Raw genomic sequence first — 12,018 nt, forward strand, 5'->3', positions numbered from 1 at the left:
TCCTGCCAAGGCAGGGGGTCGGACTAGATGATCTTCCTAGGTCCCTTCCGACTCTAGCTACTATGAAACTATGAAACTGTTTTTCACAATTGTTTCTTCCAGCAGTTTGGTGTTCAGTTGGGACAGGCGATCAAATGGCTTAAGGTGGAGGCTGATAAATTAATGAATAGGATCATAAACCATGTCATCTGTGACAACTAGGACCTCCTGCTTTCTTTCTAAGAGAGGACATCATGTAGATACAAATGTTCGAAAATTATTCAGATGATTGTGTTAGCAAAGGTGGTGCTAATTGAAATGTTTTACAAATAAAAACCTCTTAATAATTTTTATTTTTCTAGTGAGTACTCCTTGTATGTATTTGAGATTTAATTGGCTTGGCCTGGATTCACCTGGCTTTTGTGTTCGTTCCAAGGTGATCTCTCACATCCATATATCCTTGGGACACTAATAAGCCCTCTTTGCAGAGAGAGAGAGTGGGGATGGGAGAGTTTCTGTTAGAAAAAGTAGAACCTGTGCAGTTCTGCTATTAGCAATCTATGGCAAAGGCATGGGGTGCTCTTCTTATGGTCCCTTTTAGTTTAGTGGCTTTCAAACTGAGCAGTGTGCCCTGTAGCTTCACTGGTGATGATTGAGAAGACCGAGGGGGATTTGATATCAGCTCCCTGCAGGGAGCTGCAAAGAGGATGGAGCTGGGCTGTTCTCAGTGGGGGCAGATGACAGGACAAGGAGCAATGGGCTCAAGTTGCAGCAAGGGAAGTTGAGGTTGGATATTAGGAAAAACACGCTCGCTAGGAGCACTGGAACAGGTTACCCAGAGAAGTGGTGCAATCTCCATCCCTGGAGAATTTTAAGGCCTGTCTTGACAAAACCCTGGCTGGATGATGTAGTTGGGGCTGGTTCTGCTTGGAGCAGGAGGATGGACTAGATGTGACCTTCTGAGGTCCCTTCCAACCCAAACTTTCTATGATTCGATGGTCTTGGGGCCTTAGGGCTTAGGGTTTGTTTACACGACAAGTCTTTTGCTGGCAGAACCTCTCCCAACAGCGGAGCATCCACTCCAGGAAAGCTGCCAAAGCATGTGCGCACCCACGTGGAGTCTTGTGGGTCCACGTGGCTTTTCTTCACCGCTGTGCTGGCTCCTAGCTGTTCAAGGGCCCATGGTAGCCAGCAGAAAGTACAGGCCTGTCTATGCATGTCTCCCAACTTGGTTGTTCACTGCACTGGTGTTACTCTGCCACTAGGTCCAGAGGATCTTGTGCTGCGCCAGCAGGATATAAAGTATTGTAGGCCAGGTCCTACTGTAAATGCAGCTCTGGTCTTAATGTAGACTCTTCACTGGGAAGTCTCACAAGCCAAAGAAACATGGAGCCAGTAGGCATAACAGACCAGTCCTGAGCCCTTAGTACAGCTGATTTTTTTTTTTTTTTTCTCACCATGACAAGGAACAGGTTGGCAGGTCTCATAAACAAAATCTCAAGTAAGTGCAATTTCCTTTTATCACTAGTATCGTGCTCTGAGGTCCATTGACGTCCCTGAAGTGACACAGCTTGGGACTGCGGTAACTTCTACACAGTCTTAAGTGTAAGAAGTGGCCCACAAAGGGGGAAAGGAAGAGTATGGATATTTGACATACAAAATTCTGATATGTATTCATTTATTTCTCTTAAATCCAGCTTTATTTGGGTAGTTTAGATGCCGTCTACTGCCCTCTTCCCTGTTTTCTGGACAACTAGAAAGCTCATAGCAGTCTGCCATTGGTATCTGATCTAAAACAGACCCCACAGAGAAGGAAAACTATTTTAATAAAGAACATGTAAACCTTTTGTTTCCAGCTGTTGTTCAATAATTACTTGGCACGTACTTGCAACAAAAGTCTCCTGTTAATGATGTAAAGATACAGTCTGTTCCTGAATAAAGAGTTGAAAGAACTTGCAAACCGCTCTAGTCATGCAGAAGAAACAGCAACGTCTCTGGACTTTCAAGGCTCCTAATGCTTCTTATGCAAAAGTTGGACCTGGAAGTTATTGTTCTGTTTGAACGATGTCAGAAGGCAGGCAGGAAAAAGGCACAGCTTTTGCCTAATTTATCATTCACCTTTGACTAGAGAGCATTGCATTACTCACATTTCTATAACTTCCCATTCTACTGGAGTTTGGTTACATTAATCATAGTGATCATATTGAGATTGGCTCTGGAAAACATCCCTTATTGTTCCTGTAAAGCTGCAGGAAGGAAACCTGGTTCAGTGGTGAGACCTTAAAACAAGATCAGAAGTCCTAGGACCTGAATTTTGTTCCTGGTTCTAATCACTAACTCATTGTGACTAAGGGAAAGGGAGGGAGCAGCTGAGAATTGGCCGGGGTGTGTGTGTGTTGGGGGCAGGAAGGGAATACATCACTTTGAATTATTTTGAAAGCCAAGTTTTTGTATTACTTTTGTTTAGAAATAAAAACATCAACTAAGCTTTGAATACCCCAAACTAAACAGAAAGGCTACTTTCTCTCTCGAAGGAGGGCGACATAAGATAAGGTCCTTAAAGCAGCCTCAGCTGGTGCAGGCTTTTGTTGTTAAACAGTCAGAAGTCAAATGTGTTGACAAAAGTTATGACTTGCTACTCTCTTGTTGCATTTTCCTGTGCCATATTTCTTCTTTTCTGAGTTAGCATTGAATGAAAACTGAAGCCGCCCACTTTAGGCCTAGTCTTTACACAGGTTTTAGTAACAGTCGGTTGTGTCCACACGTGTAATTATGCACGCCTAAACTTAATGCGCCTTTAAGGCACATTAAGGCAATTTAGGCGCACGTCTACACGTAGATGTGCCAGTGTACATTAAGGTGCATTAAATTTAGGCTCACAGAGCTAGGTCGCATGAGGCCTCGTGTAGCCATGCTAATGTGCATTAATGCAGTGTGCATCCATTGACGTCTGATTTTTTTTTTTTTTTTTTTTTCCAGCGCTAATTGGCGCTGCTTCTGCGTGAGCTAGTGACATAAGTGGATTGACGCACGAGCCAGCTGGACTCTGCCTTGGTGCGGATGAAACAGGCAGCCAGGCTGGGCCAGGTGTGTGCAGTGTGACGGGCCGTGGCTGCCGGGCGCTGTTTGCCGGGCACCACTGCAGCCCGACTGAGCCGCGGCAGAGCTCTGCACCACTGGCACCGGCTCCAGCGTGGTCTGTGGACAGGGACACCTGTGGCTCCTGCCCTGGGCTGGGGGGGCGGCGTATCCTGCTTCGGCTGCTACTTCTGCTGCGCCAGCTGGGAATGGTGCCCATGGCTGCGGGGCAGGGCATGGGTTGGGAGGGCCCCCAGGTCATGGGGGGAGGGGGAAGGGGCAGCAGGCCCCAATTAATTTTAATGCACCCCTGAGAGACCTTGCTTCTGAGTAAAGCATACCATGCTATAGGCCCAGAGGCAGAATATACCGTTCAAGCCAAAACCTTGCCCAACAGAGAACATCCACAAGAGCTAAAAAAACTGCCCATATACATGCTTTTTTTCCCCCAAAGGGCTTTTCAAATCGTCACCGATGTCAGCTTAAGGAAAATATTGAAATATTGCAATAGTATTGTAAGCCTAGGTTGGATGTTCAGTGTACCAACATCTAAGTATCATTTAGATTTTAATCCTTTTGGGATGCAAGCTTTAGGGGATACTCATATAGCTCAAATGCAGGGAGGGAATGAGCAGATTATCATACTGAGACTAATAGTTCAGAAAATGTAGCCCACAAAGCTGCTCTTCTGCCTCTGACTTTTAAAAGCAGACGGGCAGAGATTAGTCCTGGCAGTGGAGGCTAAGTAACCTCCAGCTATGCCTGGAATTCTCCATAGCATTGGAGGAATTTTCTAAATAACAGCAATCGCTTTTGTTTTTCCCAGCTAAACAGTTTTAGGATTTGAACTGCGTGTGCTCTCTCACATTTCGTCTGGGGTGTTGGGGCTTTTGCTTGTAAGTGGATATCTTTGATTGTAAAAAAAATAAGGACAACCCCTGTCTGTTGTGTTCAGGATACTCTTTTCCCTCTAAAAGATTTGCCTTGACGTGGGAGAGGGATGCAGTTGGTAGCTAGATAAAGTAACGCCAGTGGGAGATTATGACAGCAGCGTACAGTGAGCCAGCACCTTCAACACTATTTTTGCCTCGTTTTTCCTATGCAGTAAGGAATGAATGTTTATAAAATATTAAATCTAATGGCTGCATAAAGCATTTTATAATCTGAAATGCGGTTTTGAAGTAAATATGTTGGGGGTTCATGTGAGCAGTTGGAGGGTTAGTGAATATTTCCCATCTCGGAGATCCTCATGCAGTTAGATACTGTTCTCAGTGGGGGCAGATGGCAGGACAAGGAGCAGTGGGCTCAAGTTGCAGCAAGAGAAGTTGAGGTTGGATATTAGGAAAAACTTTCTTATGGGGCGACTAGTAAACAGGTTACCCAGAGAGGTTGTGGGTTTTCCATCCTTGGAGTTTTTTAAGACCCGGCTAGACAAAACCTTGGCTGAAATGATCTAGATGGGGATGGTCCTTTGAGGTTGGACTAGATGTGACCTCCTGAGGTCCCTTCAACCCTCACTTTCTATGATTACTTGTATGCTTTTTGTATGGAGAAATGAGGGAAATACCTATTTACTATTCCTGCTGGGCATACCAAAATATCCTCTTGAGCTGCCATCCTGATTCCTATGGTAAGCTGTTTTAAAAGGTGGAAAAATAGTTTCACTTGCTGGAAAAAAGAGCTTCACTTGCTCTGCTGGCTCTCTTAAACCACCAGACCAGGCCTTTCACTTATGCCAGGAATTGGGTTCTGCTGCCAGTGTCTAGACAGTGCAGCTTCCTTATAAGAAAGTATTTTCTATCTGTTTGCACTTTAAAACATTGTGAGCCCTTTTCTTTTTTTGAATCCCTGCATCTTTTGCTCAGAGCAAGACAGGTCATGGTGAACTTAGTCCTCCTGCTTCCAAATGGGCCTGGTTTAAAAAATATATAAATGTGCTTCAAATGGCTTGTGGTACTCCTGTATGCCTCAGACAAATGCAGGATCTTCTTTTGCACAGCCTGACCCAGCACACTTTTGACTATTGCTCTTTTGTGCCTGGGCATTGCTAAGGCTGTTTAATTAGCTCCCACTCCCCATCCTGACTTCTACGAGTGAGGGAGCATCTTTAGCACACAATAGGATTTGCTCGAACAAGGCCATCCTCGGCTCTGGTAGCAACATCCCTGCAAAAGTGGGTTCTCCGAAACCTCGTTTCTTACGTTTTTGGGTGCAGCTCTCGGAGTTAAACTGAGATGAACTGGCGCCAGTCCTGCTTTGAACAGGGCGTAGGACTAGATGTGACCTCCCGAGCTCCCTTCCAACCCTCCTTTTCTATGATCCCATGACTGAGCCTTTGGTATTTAAAAGTTTCTTAAGCACATGCCCCAGAAGGTGCCATCAGTCAAGGGTTCAACAGAAATATTTCAGTCTGAATGATCAGCTTTCCTGAATAAACAGAGAAGCTCCTTTTCCTTCACCTTTGAACCCGCAGGCCTTCAATGCAGTTCTCTAGGAGCTAAATAAAGCCTTCAAATGAACCCCCCCATGTGTATGAGCTGGGTCATTTGCTTCCTGAAAGCTCAACGGCTCTTAAAAGCTAGGGGCATCAGTGACACCCATGAACCAACGTTCGCCTTCATTTTTTAAATTTTTTTTTTCCTGTATCAACGTTACAGTAAAGGTGCTTATCATTCTGTTGGGAGGGGGGGTTATGCCCCGGGTGCCAACGTCTTTGGGTGATGGGGGCTGTAGCAGGGGGAAAAAAGGAAGAGCCAGCAGGAAGCAGCTTGTAGACACTACAGGCATTGGTAGCAGTTGTGCAGGGGAATAAAACATGACAGTTAAGTCTGTGGCACAGCTGGCATTTTGTACGTTGTTGGCAGGGAAGGAGAGGGGTGTTTACATGCCAGATAAGTCCAGGGGAGAAGCTGGTAGCTCTACCCAACCTGGGAAAAATAGCTTTCTTCTCCCCCCCCTCCATTGCACAAGCCATTGTGCAATACAGCACTTGGTAACTGCCAATATAACTTCCACCACATTGTTTTTGGACTGGCCATCGGTACAGCTATTGCAGAGTGGCTGCCCGCTTGGCAGTGATGAATCTAGTGGGAATCTTTGCTGCTCAGATAAGACACCATCTGGTTGGACCTCAGGGCATCTCTGGGATCAAGGGAGTTTTCTGTGGGCTTTTGAGTGTATTGCCAGAAGTGCTTTGCCTAGGGAAACTACCCTGCACATTTTTTAGAAGAATAGCGATGGCATCACTTGCCAAAAGAAGAAAAAGTGCAGGAGAAAAAGAACAGTTCTGCATAGTATTGTCAGGTTATATTCTGGCCTCCTAGCCTCGAACCCTACTTTGCTTGGACTTGATAATGTGATAAGGTGTAAGATGAACATATTTTCCTGGGGGTTTTTTGGCAGCATCTGTATCATTACTGTTTTTTAGGTGTAACCTAATATACAGCCCTCCAAAAAGACTGCCTATCAGCCTTTAATTGGGAAGTTAATATCCAGTGGTGGTGACCCCAAAACAAGAGACGGCCCAGGAACGTAGTAGGCAGGCCCATCCAGATGGGAAGCTGTGTTGCTTTGGGTCATAGTTGGAGACCTGCCTAAAGAGAATGATTTGGAATATACTTGCCCATATCTTCAGTGAATAGCTTCACTGCAAATGAAGTTGCTCCTTATCTACTGTAGCTAAAGATGCTCAAATAGTGTCCTTGACTAAAAAAGGTAATGGGGTGAACGTGAAACAATTTAAGGTGAATTAACTAAAGTTGGGCAGAAGGCAGGGCAGGGTGGCACTTTGTAGACTAACTTGTTCATCTGGCATCTGATGCCGCAGTTGATCACCAGCGAAAGTGCATGCCTTTCTGAACAAGTTGGTTTCTAAGGTGTTATGCTGCCCTGCTCTTTGCCCTAACTTCAGACTAACGCGGCTAACTACCTCCAACTGAAGTTAAATCTGGCCCCATGTAGACAAGCACTCTTTGGTGTGGATACAGATTTGGTCTCAGCAATGGCTGCTTTTTCATCATGTTTCCAGTCCAACCTTTCTATGTGGCCTGCTCCCAAATTCTGCATAGGCCATGACTTCTGGTGTTGGTGTGGCCATTAAATCTTTGTCTGCCTTCTGACATCCATATATAACTTACTTTTTCAATGTTTGTCCAGAAGTGGCTTCTTTTGGGTGCAGAGTTATGCTACAAAAAGGAGTCTGGCTGCCAGAAAAGAGGTTGTTCCAGCAGAAAAGCATGAAGCTCAGTTAAGTTTGCCCAAGCTCTGATATGCTTATTTTGCAGGGAATGTGGGAGGAGATGGGAGTGTTGGAAAAGTTGGCAGGAATTTCTTGTGACCCATGTGGGTTTTGTTGTTTTGGGGTTTTTTTTGTCCCATTCACGTATGTCATCTGAATTCTTCTCTCCTTCCCCGTCCCCCATGACTCACTAAATGTGACTGTAGCTGAACTTTTGTAACAGTTTATAAGAACTGTATAACAACTCAATATTTTTGATCGATAAAACCAAGGACATCAGTACTTCAGTCACACTGAGCAGCAGCTGTGTAGTCTAAGTTGAGCCGTGCAGTCTGAAGGTTGCATTCAACATTGGCTTGTGAAATGACCTTAACAATGCAATGGCCTTTGAAGATATTGCTAAAATAAGCACAGATAACTCCTTAAAATGCACTGTTGGCTGAAAAAAGTTTTCATGCTTGAAAACATGATTTACATCTCTGGAAGCAGATTCCTGGATTTCAGTTTCCCTGTTCTTAAAAAGCAGTAATCCCATAGCTGAGCATACGCAGCTGATCCCTACTGGGAAGCCAGGGTCTGTTATTTATCCAATACTTAAATTGCACTGCATATTTGTAGAACATGCCCTTTCTCTTTTTCAAGTGGAAATACGTGCATTTGGGTCCCAAATGAGATGGATGTAGGAGCAAAAGAAACCTGGTGTCAAACCTCCTATTCAAGGAGGAGGTCAGAGGAGCTCACCAAAGGTGAATTACAGGTTCATGTACCAAAAACTAATGGACATTTTGAAATCTGGAATCTGACCAGGATGTGGAGCTGAAACCATGGGTGATCTCTTACCAGTAAGTGATCCCCTTTCATCCTCCTGGACTGCTACAGTTTTTGAGGTAGTTGACTATGAGACGCTGCTGTGTCCTGTGAAAGAGGTGGCAGGGATCCAGGGGCACGTGCTGGAATTGTGTGCAAACCTTTCCAGAGGCACACCTCCAACAAGTAGTGATGGGAGGTTTTATCTCCCGTCACTAGACCTCTCGCTTTGGGAGTCTCCAAAGAAGCAGTCTGTTAGTTCTGGTCTTACTCAGCATCAACCTTCAACCCCTGTGCAAACTGGGCAGAGGAGCACATGTGCCAGTGATGTGCAGATGAGATGAAGCGCTGCCTGTCGTTTGCTATGTACCACCAAAATGGTCCAGAGATAAGCACATGGTTGAACAGGTTTCTAAACCTGGGCTCACGGAAGACAAGTGGTGCTGGTGGAAAGACTGCATAGCCACAATGCAGTCTCTGTTTTGGTTGATGATGCACACCTAATGACTGGGTCAGTTTAGTCTGTAGTTCAGAAGTACCCTGTTTCCTTGCTGATTCCATCTTCTTGCATAGAAAGCATTGTCTATAGGTATCGTAGATCCCGCCCCATCTTGATGGACAGTGATTTGGCCTCAGTAATTCATGCTTTCATTACGTCTCAGGTGGACTGTAACGATGTAGTATACCTGGGCACGAAGTCTCCAGTAGTTGTAATAATCCAACTAATACCAAATGCTGAAATGTGTTTACTTAGTAACACAGGCTAACGTGAGAACATGACCCTGTCCTCTATTCTTTACACTTGTTTCTGATCAAATTTTGAATCAAGTTCAGTGTCTTAGGCCTTGGGCAACTACCTTGGACTGAACCCAAGAGAGCTAGAAAACTTGCCTTAAAGCCTCATGATAAAGGTCATGGTTGATGATAACATTACAGAGGCACAATGAAACCATCGACAGTAATGAGAAAGCTTGTATGTGTAGTAAACAGGGCTTCCATGGGCTCATGTGCAACGGGGGGTGAACTCCCCCAGGAGCTCAAGACCATCCCAGACTTCTCCTTGCCTTCTGCTCCAGGTGCAAGGTGACTTTCTCTGAATTTGTTGCCTTTTAACAGGGGTGTTGGTCTAATAAAAGTTATCATTTTTGGAACCAAGAATTCTAGTTTTTTGTATTGCCTTTAACATAAATTGGTGTAGAGCTTTAAAAGAAAACAGAGGGAAAATCCCTACCGAAGCAGGACACTTCTTTGCATGTGCTTCTCCCCCCTGGGGCGAGGATAAGAGAACAAAGGCATGACAGATGCTAGTTGCACTGTTTTAATGCACCACTGGAAGGCATGCTGATGTTGTTTTCCTGAGTCTGATATGAGAATTAGAATGGACTGGAATAGGTTAAACAGTAAATTTAAATTAACATAAAAGGCTATGGCGTTGCTAGGGCTCTGCTAATTAAGCCCATATAGAATTTGAGTGGGACAATGTTTGACCCTGGGGAAATTATGTACATCTAGTTGCATTAAAGCAGACCAGCTACTGATGCCCAAGGTAAATGCAAAACTTTGATACTGTCTTGAATATCTAAGGCACTTCTCAGCCTGGCTCCTGTAGACAGGATCTGGCCTTGCTGCTCTGCAGACCGTTCTTTTGCACAAAGGTTTGAATCCCATTGCAATGAACTGTGCGTATGTAGATTATGTAGATTAGATGTGGTCCTCATGGCTGAATGCCCCAGCCTCAGGCCATGCAAATGATTCAGTCCAGCTGATGCAAGACGACAAAACCTCCAGATATTTATAGTAATTGGAATTTGTTGGGAGCAGCTTGTTTGTTGGGTCTGCTCTCTTCCTATTCTACTGATTATGTTCTTTACTGGGTCTTAAATCTGCACAGCAGAAATAAGTACTTTAAAATAGAGGAAATGGAGTGAAGGGCTTGCAGTTGGATTAATTGTATAGGCTTGTTTGTGGTAAGCTGTGTCATGATAACATGAAAATGTATAGCAAGCACTTAATGAGCAGTTATTCATGAGGTTGTGGAGTCAACCATCCTTGGAGGTTTTTCAGACCTGGCTGGACAAGGCTTTGGCTGGAAAGATGTAGCTGGGGATAGTCCTTTTGAGCAGAGTGGTTGACCTCCTGAGGCCCCTTCCAACCCTAATTTTCTGATTTCTGTGATTCTAAGTTTGATCCGTAGGAGGAGCCAAAAAAATGTTTTGGCCATAAAGACAGCACTACAGAAAGGATTCGAAATTCATATGAGCTGTAATCAATGGGAAGCATATTGTGGTTTTCATTCTCTGACGGGGATCTGCTGTTTACTGTTCATCTGGATGAACGTAGTTCTGGCTGCAAGGAGTAATGGTGTGTATGTACTTGAGAATGAAGTGCTTATTCAGGATCAGGCCTTTAGTCTCTACGATCTTGGTTTACACAGCCTGGTCCCCCTATCCCCCATGAAAGCCTCTTGCACTTCTAGTAGGTTGGTATTAGCATTTTAGAGCCTGGGCAGCCACATGAGCTCTGTCAATGTGCTTCATTTACTTCCCCAAATCATAGAATTGTAGAAAATGAGGTTTGGAAGGGAGCTCAGGAGGTCACATCTAGTCCAATCCCCTGCCCAAAGCAAGACCAGCCCCAACAAGATCATTCATAGAAATCGTAGAAAATGAGGGTTGAAGGGATCTCAGGAGGTCACATCTAGTCCAACCCCCTGCTCAACACAGGACCAGCCCCAACTGAACAAGAATCCAGCATGGGAAATTAATTTTGTCCGATTCCCCACCTCTATCACTGTTGTTACGAGTTGATATGTTCGGTTATCAGGCCTCTCCATCTCTGACCAGCTAAAAATGATGCAGGGTGATGGACTATTTTCTATCCCTGGTGCTGAGCCTGCTACTGCTGCTTTTCCACGTCTGGGGCTGAGCCTGCTACAACCCTCCGGTATGAAGATCTCTGTACCCAAGCTTGGGGGTTTTTTTCTGGTTTTGCTGTGTTTTTGCCTGACAGACCATGCTCTGCTGTTCCCTTGAATTCCATCCTTGCTTTTTAGCACGCGTCCTGCTCTCATTAGAACGAGTCGTCCCGAACGTGCACACGCCGCAGGAAGGGTCACGCTCCGGCTCTGCCCCTACCCGCGGCTGCTGTCAGGGCCTGTTAGTCCAAACAAATGCTGACACCTGATCTGAGCCAGAGCAAGAAGGAAGAGATACTCAATCACGACTAAATCTTCATTCTTTGAGACAAACCTAGCGACAGGAGTCTGAACTAGCTTCCCAACCTAAATTGACCAGCAAGAAACACGAAACTAATCTCATTCTGCTCTCGTTTCCCCTCTCTTGCCCTGCCAAAAGCAATCATCGTGACTTGTCAGAATGGCTTTCTGACTTCGTTTGTCAGATCGGAGGCCAGAGACGTTTCCAAGCTGTGCATTTGCAAATTTATTTCTTGTCTTGTGCGTGTAGGGAGGTAGCTTAAGTCGATTCCAGCCTACACCTAATATTTTTGCCCCGATGTTCTCATTTATTACCGCATAGGCGATTATTGTCATTTTTAAAATTGACCAGTCTTCCTGAAAACACCTCAGCCCTGGGAATTTACTTTTTTTTTTTTTCCTAATAGTAAATATCCAGAAAAGTCACCCTAGGTTTTGCTGATCATATGTAAAGCCCTTAAAAAATCAAGGTGCGGGACACTTGAAATAGCCTCTTTCATCCCCCTTTCAAGGCAACTTGTGAATTGTCTGTGCATCCTTAAAGTCTGAACCGTGTGAAGGATAAGGCCACCTTTGGTTCAGGAACAGAAGTTCATACAATTCCTTTTCATAGTCCATCATTTTTTAATCTCTTTGAGTTGTCTTTAAGGTTTGCTGCAAGGCTCCTCTGTGGGGGTGCATGCTTTAACCATACTGCCCCCAT

At 44.8% G+C, this 12,018-nt stretch overlaps 1 protein-coding gene across 1 annotated transcript in view; it reads left to right on the top strand.

The window, feature by feature from the left end:
• Positions 1 to 12,018, top strand: part of KIF13B (kinesin family member 13B) — a 174,479-nt gene that overhangs the window by 54,203 nt on the left and 108,258 nt on the right. The window lies entirely within an intron of this gene.

Source organism: Crocodylus porosus, unplaced genomic scaffold, assembly GCF_001723895.1.
Source record: "Crocodylus porosus isolate Cpor-Errol unplaced genomic scaffold, CroPor_comp1, whole genome shotgun sequence".
Lineage (NCBI taxonomy): Eukaryota > Metazoa > Chordata > Crocodylia > Crocodylidae > Crocodylus > Crocodylus porosus.